This window comes from Haemaphysalis longicornis, unplaced genomic scaffold, assembly GCF_048455015.1.
Source record: "Haemaphysalis longicornis isolate Haplotype H1 unplaced genomic scaffold, Haemaphysalis longicornis Haplotype H1 scaffold_11, whole genome shotgun sequence".
NCBI lineage: Eukaryota > Metazoa > Arthropoda > Arachnida > Ixodida > Ixodidae > Haemaphysalis > Haemaphysalis longicornis.
Genome location: NW_027526214.1, coordinates 15,107,466 through 15,123,317, shown reverse-complemented (window position 1 = coordinate 15,123,317; position 15,852 = coordinate 15,107,466).

Here is a 15,852-nt window from a genome sequence, read left to right as displayed (position 1 = left end):
TCAACAACTGTATCTCAATTATCTCAATATTTGTATCTCTCAGTCATATTTATATCTCAATTATATTTGAACACTTCGGGATCCTTAATGTGTGATAACTTCTCAAACACACGGGCCTTCTCGCTTTTCGCCTTCCTCAGAAAAAAGGCTGCTGTATTTTATTATTGGAAAACTAGCTAATAATTGCTTAACAAGTTAATTAATTGTATTTTTCGAGTTTTTTTGCAAGTGTACAGGCCGCCATTGGAATCTGAACCTGGCAACGCTTAACACGAGAACCTTGTCTAGTGAAGAGAGTCTGAAGGTGTTGTTTCACGATTTAAAGGGCATCAAATGGGATGTCATTGGGCTCAGTGAGGCTAGGAGCGCAGGTGAAGCCTTTAAGGTACAGAAAAATGGACACGTTGTATGTTACCGTGGTCTAGAGGACAGAAGAGAACTGGGTGTGGGATTTGTAGTCAATAAAAGCATAGCTGGCAACATAGAAGAATACTATAGCATTAACGAAAGGGCAGCAGGTTTACTAATTAGGCACAAAAAGAGCTACAAGATCAAGGTGGTACAGGGCTATGCCCCCACATCCAGCCATGACGAACAGGTAGTGGAAAGCTTCTATGAAGATATGGAATCGGCAATGGCTAAAGTAAAAACACAGTATACCATAGTTATGGGGAACTTCAATGCTAAAGTAGGCAAGAATCAGGCTGTAGACAAGGCAGTTAGGAACAATGGTCTGTGCTGAAGAAATAGCAGGGGGGAGACAGTAGTTGAGTTTGCAGAATGGAACAACCCACGCATAATGAATACGTTCTTCTGTACACGGGAGAGCCAGACGTGGACGTGAAGGAGCCCGAATGGCGACCATAAAAATAAAAGAGATTTTATATTATGCGATAACCCTGGCGTCGTGAAGGATGTGGAAGTTCTCGGAAGGGTAAGGTGTAGTTACCATCGTATGCTCAGATGTCGAATTAAGCTATACTTGAGGAGGTACCATAACAAGCTAGTACGAAAGAAGCCGATTAAAGAGCAAACAGTAAGGTGTACACTAGAAGAATTCAGGATCGCGCTGCAGAACCAATATTCAGCTCTTACAGAGGCAACCAAGCTTACGACATAGGAAGCCAGCGCCAACCTTACACACATTGTCATGAAGTGTGTGTACGTAGAAGTCGGGGGCACGATGGCTAGACAGGATACTGGTAAACGGTCACAGGAGACGAAAGATGTAATTTGAAGACGGCAAACCATGACAATCTCCACCCCTGCTGACAGAATAGAACTAGCGGAGTTTTCAAAGTTAATCAATAGGCGTAAGACAGCTGACTTACAGTAGTATATCATAGAGAAAATCGAATACGCTGTAAATAACGGACGTAGCCTGAAAGCAGAGAAGAGGCGTCTTGGCCTGGGGAAAAATCAGATGTCTGCGCCCAAAGATAAGCCAGGCAATGTCGACACAAATTGGGATACAATATTGAGAGTGGCCGAGGAGTTCTATAGGGATCAGTATCGTAGCCGGGACATCCAGGATAAAGCCGAACGAGAAAGTAATTCAGACGAGATAAACATCCCACCAGTAAATACCGAAGAAGTAATGAAGACTTCGAAAGGTATGAAAGAGGGCAAAGCACCTGGGGAGGGTCAGATAATAGTAGACATCTTGAAGGCTGGCGGAGAATTTGTACTTGAAAAACTGGCAAACCTGTATACGCCATGCCTAATTACCGCAAGCGTACCGGAACCTTGGTAGAACGCGAAAATCAAGCTAATCCATAAGAAAGGTGACAGAAAGGACTTGAAAAATTACAGGCTGATCAGCTTACTGTCAGTCGTCTACAAGGTACTTACCAAGGTAATGGCTAACACATTTTCTAACCACTTACATTTCAGTCAATATAAAGAACAAGCAGGGTTCGGTAAAGGGTATTGAACAATGGCCCACATTTGCAAGATCAATCAGGTAATAGAGAAGTGCGCTGAGTATACTGAACCCCTATATATAGCCTTCACTGATTATGAGAAAGCTTTTGACTCGGTGGAAACCCTAGCAGTCATTCAGGCATTACCGAACCAGGGGGCAGATGATCATTATTTAAAAAGACTACAGAATATCTACAATGGGTCCACAGCTACCATAATCGTCCATAAGGAGAGCAATACAATACCTCTAAGTAAGAGCGTCAGACAAGAAGACAAAATCTCTCCAATGTTATTCACAGCATGTTTACAAGAAGTATTCAGAACGTTATATTGGGAACACGAGGGATTAAGGGGTAATGGAGAATTCCTGAGAAACCTCAGATTTGCTGATGACGTTGCCTTGCTAATTTACTCGGGGGTCGAATGGCAAAGCATGCTTTCCGCACTAGACAAACAGAGTAGAACCGTGGGCCTGAAAATTATTATGCAGAAAACTGAAATAATGATCAAGAATCTAGGGACAGCACAGCAGTTTGGGATTGGGGGCGAGGTAGTAGAAGTGGTTAAAGAATATATCTACTTTTGCCAAGTTGTGACCCCAGATCCCAACCATGAGGCAGAGATAATTAGAAGGATCAGAAGGAGGTGGAGTGCACACGGTAGACATTCTCATATAATGAATAGCAGCCTACCATTGTCGCTGAAGAAGAAAGTGTATGACAGCTGCATCTTACCGGTACTCACCTACTGGGCAGAAACTTGGAGGCTCACCAAGAGGGTTCAACTTAAACTGAGAACGACTCAGCGGGCAATGGAGCAGAAAATGATAGGTGTAACATTAAGAGACAGGAAGAGAGTGGAGTGGGTCAGGGAGCAAACTGGTGTTAAAGACATATTAGTAGAAATTAAGAAGAAGAAATGGGCGTGGGCAGCGCATGTAATGCGCAGGCAAGATAACCGCTGGTCATTAAGGGTAACAGAGTGGATCCCTAGAGAAGGCAAGCGTTGCAGGGGGCGGCAGAAAGTTAGATGGGGAGATGAGATCAAGTAGTTCGCAGAGATAATTTGGTCACAGTTGACACAGAACCGGGGCAATTGGAGAATAATGGGAGAGGCCTTTGCCCTGCAGTGGGTGTAGATAGGCTGGTGATGATGATAATGGGAATGTAGAATTGCCTTTTTGTATATCTAGGTTCTAATGAACAAATCTTCGTAAGGAACAATTGTCCTTTACTTTCTTCGAAGACATACGCAGCTGGTTATTTTAGTGCCCTCTGAATATATAATGGCACCTTTTTATACCAAAGCGTTTATATTTAATTAAAAAGAAATAAGGAACTTTCATCGTGCGAAAGTTGTAGTAAAGCTAATGTATTAGCGCTTCTTTGTTCTCATTTGAATAAGACACCGTTAAATATTATCTGGATTAAAAATTGCCGCACTTTAGCGTCCCTTTAGCAAAATGGCTAAGCAGTAATATATGATTAAGATGACCTAGAGTGATTTGTAGATAGTGGGATTGCTGGTAAGGAATGAATTCTGGAGTACAAAGAACGTGCGGTGACCGCTGCAGTTCCATTGGTGCTTATTTTAAAAGAAAAATCAATTGAGAAGTAATGCAGTTGAACCTCTATTCCGTTCAATCGGCAACTTCTTAAAATCAAGAGAACTACAAATTTCGTTGGAGAGAACAATTGTATTGCCAAATAACAAAGCTCATAATTTTCGCCTGCGCGCGCTTTGTGAGCAGAGGGAGCACACAATTTTCCTTACTGGCCAGTGAATGCAAAATATCCTAGTCTCCCTCGTCTGCCCCAGTATACCGCATCAGATGGTCGACGGCGTCCGTCACCTGGCTTGGCCTAGGCACGGAAGCTTCAAGAATATCGAAATCGTTCGCATGTTGGGACTCCTATTGTGCGTTGGAAACAAGCTGTCTTATCTCCTATTGTGGTAGAGAACTTCTGTTTTCTTATGTTCTGCGTCGGTGTTCACGAAGTCGTCGAAGATTTCATCTTCGGCCACCTCGTCACGCCGACGCAGCTCTTCCCAACAACTGGGTGGTGCGTATTCTTGCACTTGCGGTTTTTTAGAGCTCGATACACCCTCGAAAGTAGAAATGCGGCAGCCATTGTACCGGAAACAGTTCAAAACGATCAAGGGCCGGGTTTCTGTCTTTGATTTTCTCGGAATGCTTCAGAAATCCAGTTTGGGGGCAAGTTCGTTTCGTTATTTCAAGTTTATAAAACATCACGTCTACGGCGACTGCGTTGGGAACCCAAAATTGTTTGTAAACTTGTTGTAAACTTGGGTTTCGGAAAAGTGAGTTTCAACAGTATTTCTTTAATTCGTCTTCCTTGCTGAGTTACTGACGTTTTCTGTGACGCATGAAGTTTCCCTAGAACAACTGAGGCTTGCTATTAAATTTCGCTGATCAAACCGTTGTCTATATGAACATCTGTTAGTCCATTGGAAATTGACCGTGTAGCGAAAACTGGGCTTAGACACGATTTGTGCTGTGATGAATCTGGCTCTGTTTTGTAGGTATGCAGAAGTTGTTAAGCCTAATAAACTCACGGAAGTTATAACAACACCGTACACCACAGGTGTGATCCGTATATGGTTAAAGACGCTTTGCTACCTTACTTGAGTAGAGCTGAGGCTTCAGTGCGTTTTCTACTGGCACGATTGCAAATTATAAAGGTAACTCTAGCGGACGAGAAGGTTTGCAATATGGCAAATAAAATGAACCCAGGATTTCTGAGTTAAGCATAGAACTAAGGTACAAAAAGCACTTTTGACGCAGGTTGGGGGCGAGTTTGCATAGCAACCTCGATTGCTCCACAGGTGATTCCCGTCCATGCGCTAACACCACCACCCTGAGGTGGCGAATGGTCGGGATCGCAATGTGACACACCTCTTATTATTAGGTTACTACAACCGAGATGAGCCAGGAGCGCTCTGAAAGCGTGGGCTAACCATGCTGCAGTTGAGCGCTCTACTGACATGGAGAGTGTTACGCCCCCATTTATATCTTGGCTCGTGTTTTGGTGATGAATGGTGAAATATTTGCTCGCGCTGAATGTGCTGAGCGGTGCTGGCAGTTTTACCCGGCGCACTGTGGTGCTAAAAACGCGGCAGGAGTTTGGCGAGAGAACGTTCGTACTAGCTAGTGCGGGAAACCGAGGATAATTACACAAGCTAAGCATGTTGTTGCAGGCAACCAAAACCAGAATTCCGGTTTTGGTTTTGGTTCTCCGCAAGTACACCGAGAAATAGAATGACTATATTTGGGGAGGTTGTGCGGCATGCCGACACGTAAAGGCACTAAACGTGTTACGCATGATTGTCATAATGACCAACAAGAGAACTTCTCTCCTTATTAAATGTTTTTACGCAAAAACAGTCGTAAATGGTTTTAAAATGTTTTATGCAAAAGGAAATTTTATGGCAAAAAGTGTTTTCAAAAAAATTATGGGAGCAATTTCTACAACTGGCATCAGCTGCCGCCTTCGCCTACCAGTGGTAGTCAAATATGAAAAATTTAAAACCATGTAAATGACGTTCTGCATTTTGCCACGGTTTTAGTGAACTTCGTCTACAGAACTTTGCCGCCATGATGGGTTACGACGTTCAGCTACGTTGCCGGGAACGGCACTCTGGTGCTGAGTTTAGTTGATTTTATTTGTTTTCTGTTGTAGTTGAGAGTAGGCAGATTGAAGGCGAATGAGTTGTGCGCAACTCCCTAAGCCGAAAATGACATTTGGTTGAATGGCTTTAAATTTTTATATGTAGCAGCTTATTAACGGCATTAAAACGTAAGGCCTTAAGCAAACAAAGTCATTTTTTATGTACTGTGGCACGAGTATAGGGCGACTTGTAAAAAGAGTAAATGCAAAGTTTTCGAATTATGCCATCCCTCATGCAACACAATGATGCATATTCAAGCGAGAGATTAAATGTCTAACAACTATCTCACGGCCGCTCCCACAATTGAGAACATCTAATACATGGACAACAGCCCCAAGGCACTGAAGACAAAAAATGCAGTTACAATACTGACTAACAACTCACTTTCACGGCAGAAAAACGCGCACGCATACAGATAACATTGCACAACTCTCGACCGTCCTCGTGATACGTATATTGCAGCCAAAGGTTTTCCAGTGATCATGACCCAACTCGCTTAATTTCGTGCAGCACCACGAAATCGAGAAGTTTTAGTGGTGTCAACGATGAAAACATTTATTTGAACATTTTGCCTGGAGGACGGGCTGAGCGTGGACCCTATCTTTGATTATATTCATAAAAAAATTGGGACGAAAGCTTCTTGTGGGATGGGGGCGCAGATGTGGGAAGGGCTGTTTAGTGATGCTTCAATGAGGTCAAAGGGTTACCAACTAATACGGAATGTTTGCGTAGGGCCAACACAACCGTTGTAATGCCAATTTCCCTCATATTAGCGGTGCGAAAAGGCGAGAACAAAGTAAACAGCTGGTATTGCACGAAGTGTAAGAATGCTGCTAGTTCTTAAAAGTGTGCCAGTGTGTACCATGGGAATGAGCCGACAAAAAAAAATTGCCATGAAACAAATAAACCATCTTCCGAATCTCACCTCCTCAAGATTGTTTTGTTTGTAGGCAAAATTGCAAAAAATGCTAAAATAGCATACAAGGGGATTGGGGTGCGAACGTCCGGGAGGGTTTGTTATCGTTGCGTGCGTCATTGTATATACAAAAATTTAAGTGCATACACAATGGCGTGCATATGCCTGCATGCACCTAACCACTCGGCACACATCTGGTTTGATCATGGCAAGATAACTTGTGTGGGAACCGTTTGTTTTGTAGACCTATTGCATCTTATGTGTTCATCGCCTACTGCAAGTACCCTCCCAATAAGCTGGATCAAAATTATGCCCAGAAACTCGTCAGTCGGGCTAACCGCAGCTCGGATTTTTACTCGAATCTGGGTAACCACTTTTTTTAAATGTCATTTAGGAAATCAGGCGTCGGCTTGAACTTGTGGATGCGGCTTTCCAGTCACCACTAGACACGCAATGCCATCTTGCAGCCACAAGCATGACAGGTAGCAAGCTTGCGGACTCATTTAGTGGTGTAAAATGTTGTGAACCAAGCGCTAAGCGTTCCGTGCTTCCTTGCTTAGACCGCCACAAGACCATAAGAACTTCCTTTTCGCAGCACAGCGGCTCCCATCAAACGGTGCCACTGCAATGCGGCTTTTCGACCGGACGTAGTTTCGGATGTCGAGCGAACATGAAATCTCTAAGCACAATGTGAGTTCAACGTCGATAAGAAGAACGTCCTCCGGTGCGGTGACGAACGCAGTATAACGAACGTTTGAACTGCCCTGCCAAAAAATGGCCTTTACCGGACCCAACGGTCCATCTCAAGATATGAGGAAGGATGTAGCGGATTTTATCTCGAAGCAAAGAAACCTTCGAATGCCTGTGACGACTGCGGTAATTCAGGCGAGGGCGAGGGACATCACACACACCTGAGGCGTTGTACGGACTCAGTTCAAAACCAGCTGTGCCTGGGTAACTCGTGTTATAAAGCGATTCAGGTTGGCGCCTGAGGCGATGGACATGTTTGCACCAAAACCAACCTCCTGCCTTCGAGAAAAAGCTAGACACATTCAAGCGCTTTGATATCAAGAAGCTATTGGAAAAGGAGTACAGACTGGGCCAGATCAATAAACCCGATCAGACCCGGTGTATTTCGGTGGCCTAGACAGTTGAATAGGTAGGGTGTAAAACAAGTGAAACTCAAAACTGCAAGCTACGAGAAGTGGCGCACTACCGTGGTGTTCTGTTGCACGGCCGACGGGCGAAAGTAGCGGTCCTAAATTGTTTTGAAGTTCAAAACTTGCGGCTGGGAAAGTCTTCCCTGATATATGATATGAGACCTAGCGAATGCATGGATGAGTGGTGCCCTTAGCAAAGATTGAGACAAGGTGTTTATAAACCACGTGTTCTCCTGGTCACTCCCGGTCACTTCTACCCCAGTTACTTGACAGGGGTCCTTAAGTCAGTCCATTCAGAAGGTGGTACAGACATTGGTGTAATACCCGGCCGTATGGTGAGCCAGATACAACCGCTCGACGTGGCCATCAAGAAGCCATTTAGGGACATGATGCGGAAGCGTCACAATGACTGCTTGACGCTCCACCACCAACTCGCACCTACCTAGCGCATCAAGCGCACTTCACTCAACCAAGTAGCAAACTAGGGTCACCTGAGAGTGGGGCGATATTTCGGGTGAGGTAATTTTTCGGGCATTCCGTTACTGCAGCGTGTCAAATGCGATGGACGGAAGTGAGGAGAGCGCTGGGGGAAGAGGACAGCGATGTCGACGTAACCAACGACGACGAGTGAGCACTGAACATGTACTACGAGCACCACAAGCATAATGAGGTTGAAGTTCTACTCCCAGTCGAATGCCTTTTTTCATTCCCGTTACGTTCAAGGAAAGCTTCGCTCATTTTCTGACCTTCTAAATATCGGGAGTATACTTAGAATTGAGGCTGGCATAGATTCACGTTATATAGTAACTTTATAGTAGGAGTAGATTTGTGAGGAGGGCATTTCGAAATCATTCGGCCAACTTTGTGTCATGACACTCCTGTGAATGTAATATTGTAAACACCACCTTGGAGAATATTTATTTATCCTACCAATTTTTATTGCAGTTTTGCAGCATATAAACAAATCTCGCAAACTGGTTTCAGATTGGTTTTCACGAAATTGGAATTCCGAAGTCCTATTTACTGTAGAGCTTAGCGTTTACACAACAAAACGGCTTTTCAGATACTGTTCTGTTATCAATTTTATTTGCAGTAATTCATTTATTTTCATCACTGCTTGTAGCGGTGAAATATTTAGAAGTGAAGGAGCTACAGTATTTACTCGAATATTAACCAACCTGTATTGTAAACATAAAGTAAAGTTACATTGACTTTAAGCGAAATAAAAAAGCATTGGGCGAGGGTCTAAAGCATGCGCTTTATTGCTCTTGTGGCAATCGTCGCAGCATGTCCAATGCTGACTAGTTGACATCGCATTTGTCGACATCGCTGTTGTTGTTGTTGCTGTGCTCTTCCCACAGAGCTTTGTCCTCTCTTCCGTCCAGTGCATTTGGAACGCTGCAGCTTTGGAAGGCCCCGAACCAACCACTCGGCCAGAATTTATTCCTATTCTGCAGTGACCCTACGTTGCTACTTGGTTGTTCAAGCGCGCTGTGTGCGACTGGTAGTGTGAGTTGGTGTTCTTGCAGCGTCAACCAGTCGTTGTAACGATTCCGAAGCCCGTCCGTAAATAGTTAGTTGATGGCCGTCTGGATGGGTGTAGCAGGCTCACCATAACTGCTGGTATTACCACAATGTTGGTACCACATTTCAAAAGCGCGGACCTAACATATATAAAGTAACCACAATAGGAGTGGCTTCCAAGTGTGCTCTGGAGTGACTACCTAAACGGCAGAGCCCATGTCACTGTAAGTATTCACCCAGTCTTTGATAAGGGTCCACTCATCCAACAATTCCATGATCTCACTCGACAGCGTTTGTAAGATAAAATATCGCCGTTGGAAGTCTTCCCCTTAAAAATCATGTGGGCTGCAGCTTTCACCGATCAACTGTGTAACATGACGTCACATTGGTGCGCGGCTTCTCGTAGGCTGATTTTTTAACTTTTAATTATTTACCGTCCTTCTCATTCCGGGTAAAGTCCACAGCCTAGCGAAAGTACACTGGGGTCTGATAGTGGTTAGTTATCGGTCCCACTCTTTTTCTAGCTGCCTTTTGACACCCAAGGGTTGGAATTCTACTGGAGTCACCTTATGTCAGGTGCTAGGTTTTTCCCCACACACGTCTGCCGTCACAGGGTGAACCCGACATGCTTCATAAAACGCGTGACCCAACCCTGGCTGGCCTTCAGCTGAGTCCATGTAAGAGCTGGAATGTTTTCTGTCTTTCTTTCTTTGACCTGTAGTATCTCCCTCGTTCCAAGTATCCCCCTTCTCTTGCTGCCAGATAAATCTAGCGACATCCTTCTCCACCCTGTGGTGTTGACCTTTCTGAGGTCTTGTGAAGGCATTCACTTGGCATCGCTGTTGAAAAGTTCATTTCACTGCTTCCGCAATCGGCAAGCAATAATCTCATCTATGCAGAGGTAACGCTGTGCTTGGAGGTTTTAAGTTCACTTTGCCTCCTAAACTACATTCCTTGCAGTGGAACATTGCAGTGTCACCACTTTGTGGATGCCATTGTGCTGCTAGACACGGGTGTTTCTCGAAGTCACTAGGCAATGCTCACAAGCAAGCATGGAACGTTGGCAGCAGTATCCACAACGTCGAATAAACGAACTGAAGCATCTATACCGGCAAGCTGCAAGCCTGGAGCTGAGAGATGGCGTTGAATGTCAAAGGAATAGAGGAAAATTGAATATTTGAATTTAGGACTGCCTCCGACTTTCCTTAACAGCCTCTAAAAAACACTACCACTCGACATTCGAGTGAATACGGAAATATTTGATCACAGTATGCCGCATTAGTGTAAGAAAATTTAGATGTCGGTGGGTCATTTCAGTTGGCTGCTATGCAATTTTGTATTATGCAGAAAGGGGTGTTCAGCCAGTTGCTTGGGCTTTACATTAAAAAGGCAAGCGGACCAGATGAAATTCCCAGTGAATTTTTACGAAGGTATGCCAAATGGGTGTCATTTCCTTTACAATCCTTTTCAGAAAGTCTATGGAAACACCCTCGTTACCACAAGACTGGCGCACTGCTAGTGTAAAGCCTATATTCAAAGCTGGCAATCGGATTGACGTGAACAACTATCGTCCAGTTTCACTTACCTCTATGTGTTGTAAAATCATAGAACAAATAATGGCAAGCACTATATTATTTTTATTAGGTCTAAAGAATTTCTTTATCCTCATCAAAACGGAATCAGAAATGCGTTGTCAACTGTTACCAAACTGATAGAGACAGTTCATGATTTTTATTTATCTCTCGAAGCTCGACAACAAATAAACGTCATCGGTGTTGATTTTGCTGAGGCGGTTGGTAAAGTTCCGCCCAATAAAATCATTTTTGAGCTTCATAAATTAAGACTTAGCCCAGATACACTTAATTGGATAGCCTCGTATTTAATGAACCGCCAGCAGAAAGTACGTGTCGGTGGTTGCACATCTAGTTCATTGAATGGTATTGACCGGTGTCCCACCAGAAATATCCCACACCACAAAACAACTTGTATGTGTACCTGGCCAGCAGGGAGTAAATGCGAAAAGGGAGTAAAAGCCGCCCGAGCGTTTCTACCCCGCACTGACTTCCCAGGCTCTTACTGTACACTCGTACCTTACCGCCAACCACATTCTCTGAGGTCACAACATACCTGCGCCTCGGTAGGCGGGCGTTCCGGTGCCCGCCAAGGGCCTGGATAGAACTGAGGAGCGCCATCTTCGCCGGCTGCAGACGGGCTCATTCTAGAGCCACGCAATGCTCAAACACATCAACCCGTCCTTATCGGGTTCGTGTAACATCTGCGGTCAGTCGGCAGACACGTGTCATATGGTATGGGCTTTGCACTATAACCCAGGGTTAAATTGAGTGAAGCAAACGAGGGAGGGCTCGAGGGCAGCCCGGTCCGGCTGCTCGGACCTTGAGTCTCAGCGGGCTCTCGTCCAGCGGGCACGGGCGGCGGCCTCGACCAATGGGATGCCGGTTTGAGGAATATCACCCACGCAAGAAAGGCCTAACCACGTCTCCCTCTCCTTAACTCTGTCTTGTACATTATAAAGTTTTTTCTCCTTCTCCTCCACCTGAATATCGAAATGGCTTTATTCTACAAAGTAGTTGCTGCCGCAGTTAACAGTTCTTAGCTTGCACACGTGTTCAGATAGTTCAAAACATTTTTCACGGTGCACCTGTCTTGCTTTCTTCCCTTTTACAAAGGCATGTTATACACGCGCATTTTTCTTCTAGTGTAAATAATATTCTAGTATAAAGTGTATGCTAGCATAAAGACGCAGTTGCGTATATAAACAAGAAGAATAATATCATGATATCGAAAGGAGCTACGGATTTAATACGAGTATCTTCCACACATAGGTGGTTGTTCAGCTTGCAAGTATTTTCAGTGCGTGTAAAACGTTGTTGTTTTTTATTACAAGTACATCTTATGCAAGCGGGTGGTCACCTTAAATTGGTGATGAGAATTTGAAAAAGGATTTTTGTTTCACGCTCTCCTCGCATCATCTTCGCCGGTTACAAACTTATATACCCAGCAAACCACTAACATCTCTGCGACGTCCCAAAAAGTTTCGAACGTCTATGTCCCAGCAGTATCTCTAATAAACATCCATAAAACGTGCAACATTTGTATGAAAATTTTGGGATGTTTAGATAACGTTGCTGTTACCCTAATTTCGGACGTTGTTTCAACTATGCTAAAGACGTACTCTCGATATTGCTGCTGCTTCATTTGTGGACGGTATTTAGACATATCTTGCTGACGTTGTTCAGATGTCTTGTACGTCTGTTCTTTACTTTGTTCATTTCAATCACAGTTACCTTTATTTTAGCTATATATCTGCAACACTTTACTTCCAAACTCTCCGCAGGTGTACTGTTTTGAAGTTTCCGAGAGGTTTTGTATGTGTTTCGTATGTTTTTTTTTTGCCGAGGGGCTTTGTGCAAGTTTTCTAATTCACCAATACTGCTTTTCCGGAAATATAAATGCGGAGGACATATTAAATAAATTAAACTCTTCATACGTGTGAACAAAATTTGATGCTCATTCAAGTTTTTATTTAGTGAAACTACCATTTTACTTGGTCGATCTACCTTCGTAATGAAAATACAATTGCTGACCTGACAAATCGCTGGCGAAACTGTTCAGCCACATATGTAAAAAACATTTCCGCAGCTAGTACCGATGGTGAAAGGGTGGAGGAACTGTAGAGCTGGCGGGCTCTCCCCGGACACTTTTCTCACCATACGGAAATCTTACCACGCAACGCCAGAAGAGGCGGCAATAGCCCTAGCCGGCATCACCAGGCTGCCCCCACACATTACAATCACTTGTTCGAAGACGGCCCTTTAAAACTTCATTCGTGGTAGCGTTTCGGCTACAGCACTCAAGATTCTCCAAAATCCTTATACTCGACCATTCGACATCGTCGGGACCCTGGCCCACACTGTAGGGGGAGGCAACGAGGCGGCCCGCAAAGCAGCGGGAGAACTAAACAGCCGCGCTGGGCTTGCTCCTGCTCTCTAACAAAGTGCTCGGTCGGCACGCGATCGTCCAGTTTCGTATCAAGAACCGAAGGAGCATTATTGCCTCTGCTGCCGCCGTTTTCCCACTGCCCACACGTCCCTCACCAACACTCAGAAGCGCCAATGGCAACTACTTCAAATGGACTCCCTCGCTCGTCGGTCCCTCCTCCACAAGACTTACTCCTCTGAGTTCCCAGCGCCCAACTGCCCCCTCTGTTACTCCCTGGACGCACTAAGCCACGTCATGTGGGCCTGTCGTCTTAGCCCATTCCACCTTATCTCCATCGTCGAGCAGCGGGAGGACGCGCTCAGCTGCTCGCAACCGGGGGCGCAGCTACTTCTGGGTGACCCGGCCTCCACTGCAGCCGCCAGCCTTCAGCTGTCAGCCACCACGCGTTCCTACTCAACTTGTTCGGAAAATAAAGTGATCTCTCTCTCTCTCTCCCTTCGTAGGAGACCCGGCTGTTGCACCTGACATGAATTTCCAAGCTTGCTCCTGCAATCTCTCCATAAATGGCCGGCCGGGATCGTTTCGTCCGTTGGCTTAAACATATTTAACAAAGTGGACCCTGTAGCAGGTGCTCGAAACGGCGGCTACCGGGTTCGCGAACTCAGCGTCTGCAGCGCGAACTGTGTGGTGCTGCCTACCTTCAGCGTGAGCGTACGTGAACTGGCGAGTACAACAGTACGCGAGAGATCTCGTCGCAAACGCTGGGCAGTGTGTTCTAGAAGAGAAAGTTGGTTGAGGGCCGGGTGCTCGCCCCGAGGCAGACGCTCATGTGCACTGGATAATTTCTTTTCTTATTGTGTGGCCCTCAAGTGGCGGAAGCCCACGTGCAAGCGTAGATGATGCCGGGCGCTCGCCACGTGATTCATGCTAACATGCGCTTGTATTTGCTGCGCTCAGTATTTTCTTTTTTGTGAGCCCCTGACGTGGGGGATGCCCACAAAAGCCTTTATGAAGCCGTGCTCTCTTCACGACACGCACGCTTACGTGCGCGCAGATTTTTGATGGTATTTTTTCTCTTCAAACCAATGGCTTATTAAAAAGCCCGGCAGTGAAAATAACCGAAATTTTAGTAAAAAATTTAAAAAGCATATTTAATGTCCATCAATGTTTTTAGGGGCGAAGCTCCTCCTCTTGCTCGGAACCTTTGCCGTCCCTCGTTGCTGCTGTATCCGGCACATGAATGATGATTGTGGCAGGATCCCCCTAGAGATTCGCCAACCAACGATTAGCCGAAGAGGTCAAAACGTTCAACGCGTTCGTTGCTACCTAACAAGGAGGAGAGGAAGAAGAAGAGGTAGTCGTTTGTCGCCTGCGGGCCCAAGACACGTACCGGGGGTAAGCGACAGAAGACGGTCCGCAGAAGGCGACGGCCAAGGTGGCTAAAATATCACACCGAATTCGCCAACTTACAAATAGAGATTCTCTTCGTCCCGAACAAACCTTGCATAATCACCAGAAATATCGACGTCGGCGACGTGCTTGTCAATGGAGCGGTGGTAAGCTTGACGTGCCGAGTCTTTATGTTTCAGTCTTTATGTTTATGTTTCACGGTTTTACCGATAAGCAGTTTAGCTTCGCCCCTCTCATCATCATTCACTTCTTGGAGACGGCAGGGTTTTTCTCGTTTGTTCCGAAATCTTATCACTTCGTGTGAAATATGGAAATAGTGTAAATTTGTATTGCTTTCCTAACCAGAACTGATAAGTTGCTTCTAAACTTTTTTTCTTGTTTTATTGTTTTCCTGCCATTTCACTAAGTGTGTATCATTTCCTCACGTAAATTTGTACTGTAATCGCCATATAGTCATTTTTGTATATACACTTTTTCTAGTGTTCGTAACCATTTCCCTAGATGTTGGTTTGTTTAAAGTAGCCTAAATTCGTATGGCACTCACAACCACCCCTCAACAGCACTTATTTGTTTCCAAGGTGCTTTTGTGTTATTGTTCCCCAAACTTTTCCTCAGATGTTAACTATTTAGTATCGTAAATTTTATTTGCTTGTGTAACCACCATTCTATCATTTCTTTCTTTTCAAACTTTTCTTGCATTGTTTTCATGCCATTTCACTTAATTTGAGATTATTCAAGTTGCATAACTTTCTGGTGCTTGTACCGTTGGTTTACATGTTTGCTTTTTTCGTATTTTTTGTCTACCTTTCTGCTGTGTGGGACTAATTTATCGTAATGATTATTTGTACAATTCTTGTAATTACACAATGCCCACCATGTGGGCCATGTCAAAAAAGAATTAAAATGAAAGTGGTGGTGTTGTGAAAGCATATTACATAATTTGGAACTTAATATAAACTGTTTTACCTGAACGCTTTTGTGTTTTTGTTTACTTTAAAAGCTTTCTTACTACCCAGCTGCACTTACTCACAGCTGGATTGGCAAAACTGTGCTTTTAATTTATTTTTGTATTGTTTCTCTGATAGTTTACTTGCAGGAGGCCTGTACAGCCGTGCAGTGTGGTAGAATTCGATGACTCTACACTGGTTGCCTTAGTGTCCAGGGCGGTTGTACTGAGCAGGACTGGTTGGCTGTTACTTACTGCCACTTGTTTTTGATTGGAGATTACTTGTTTAGACATGTGCTTCGTATGCTTCTGCAAGAGTGTGT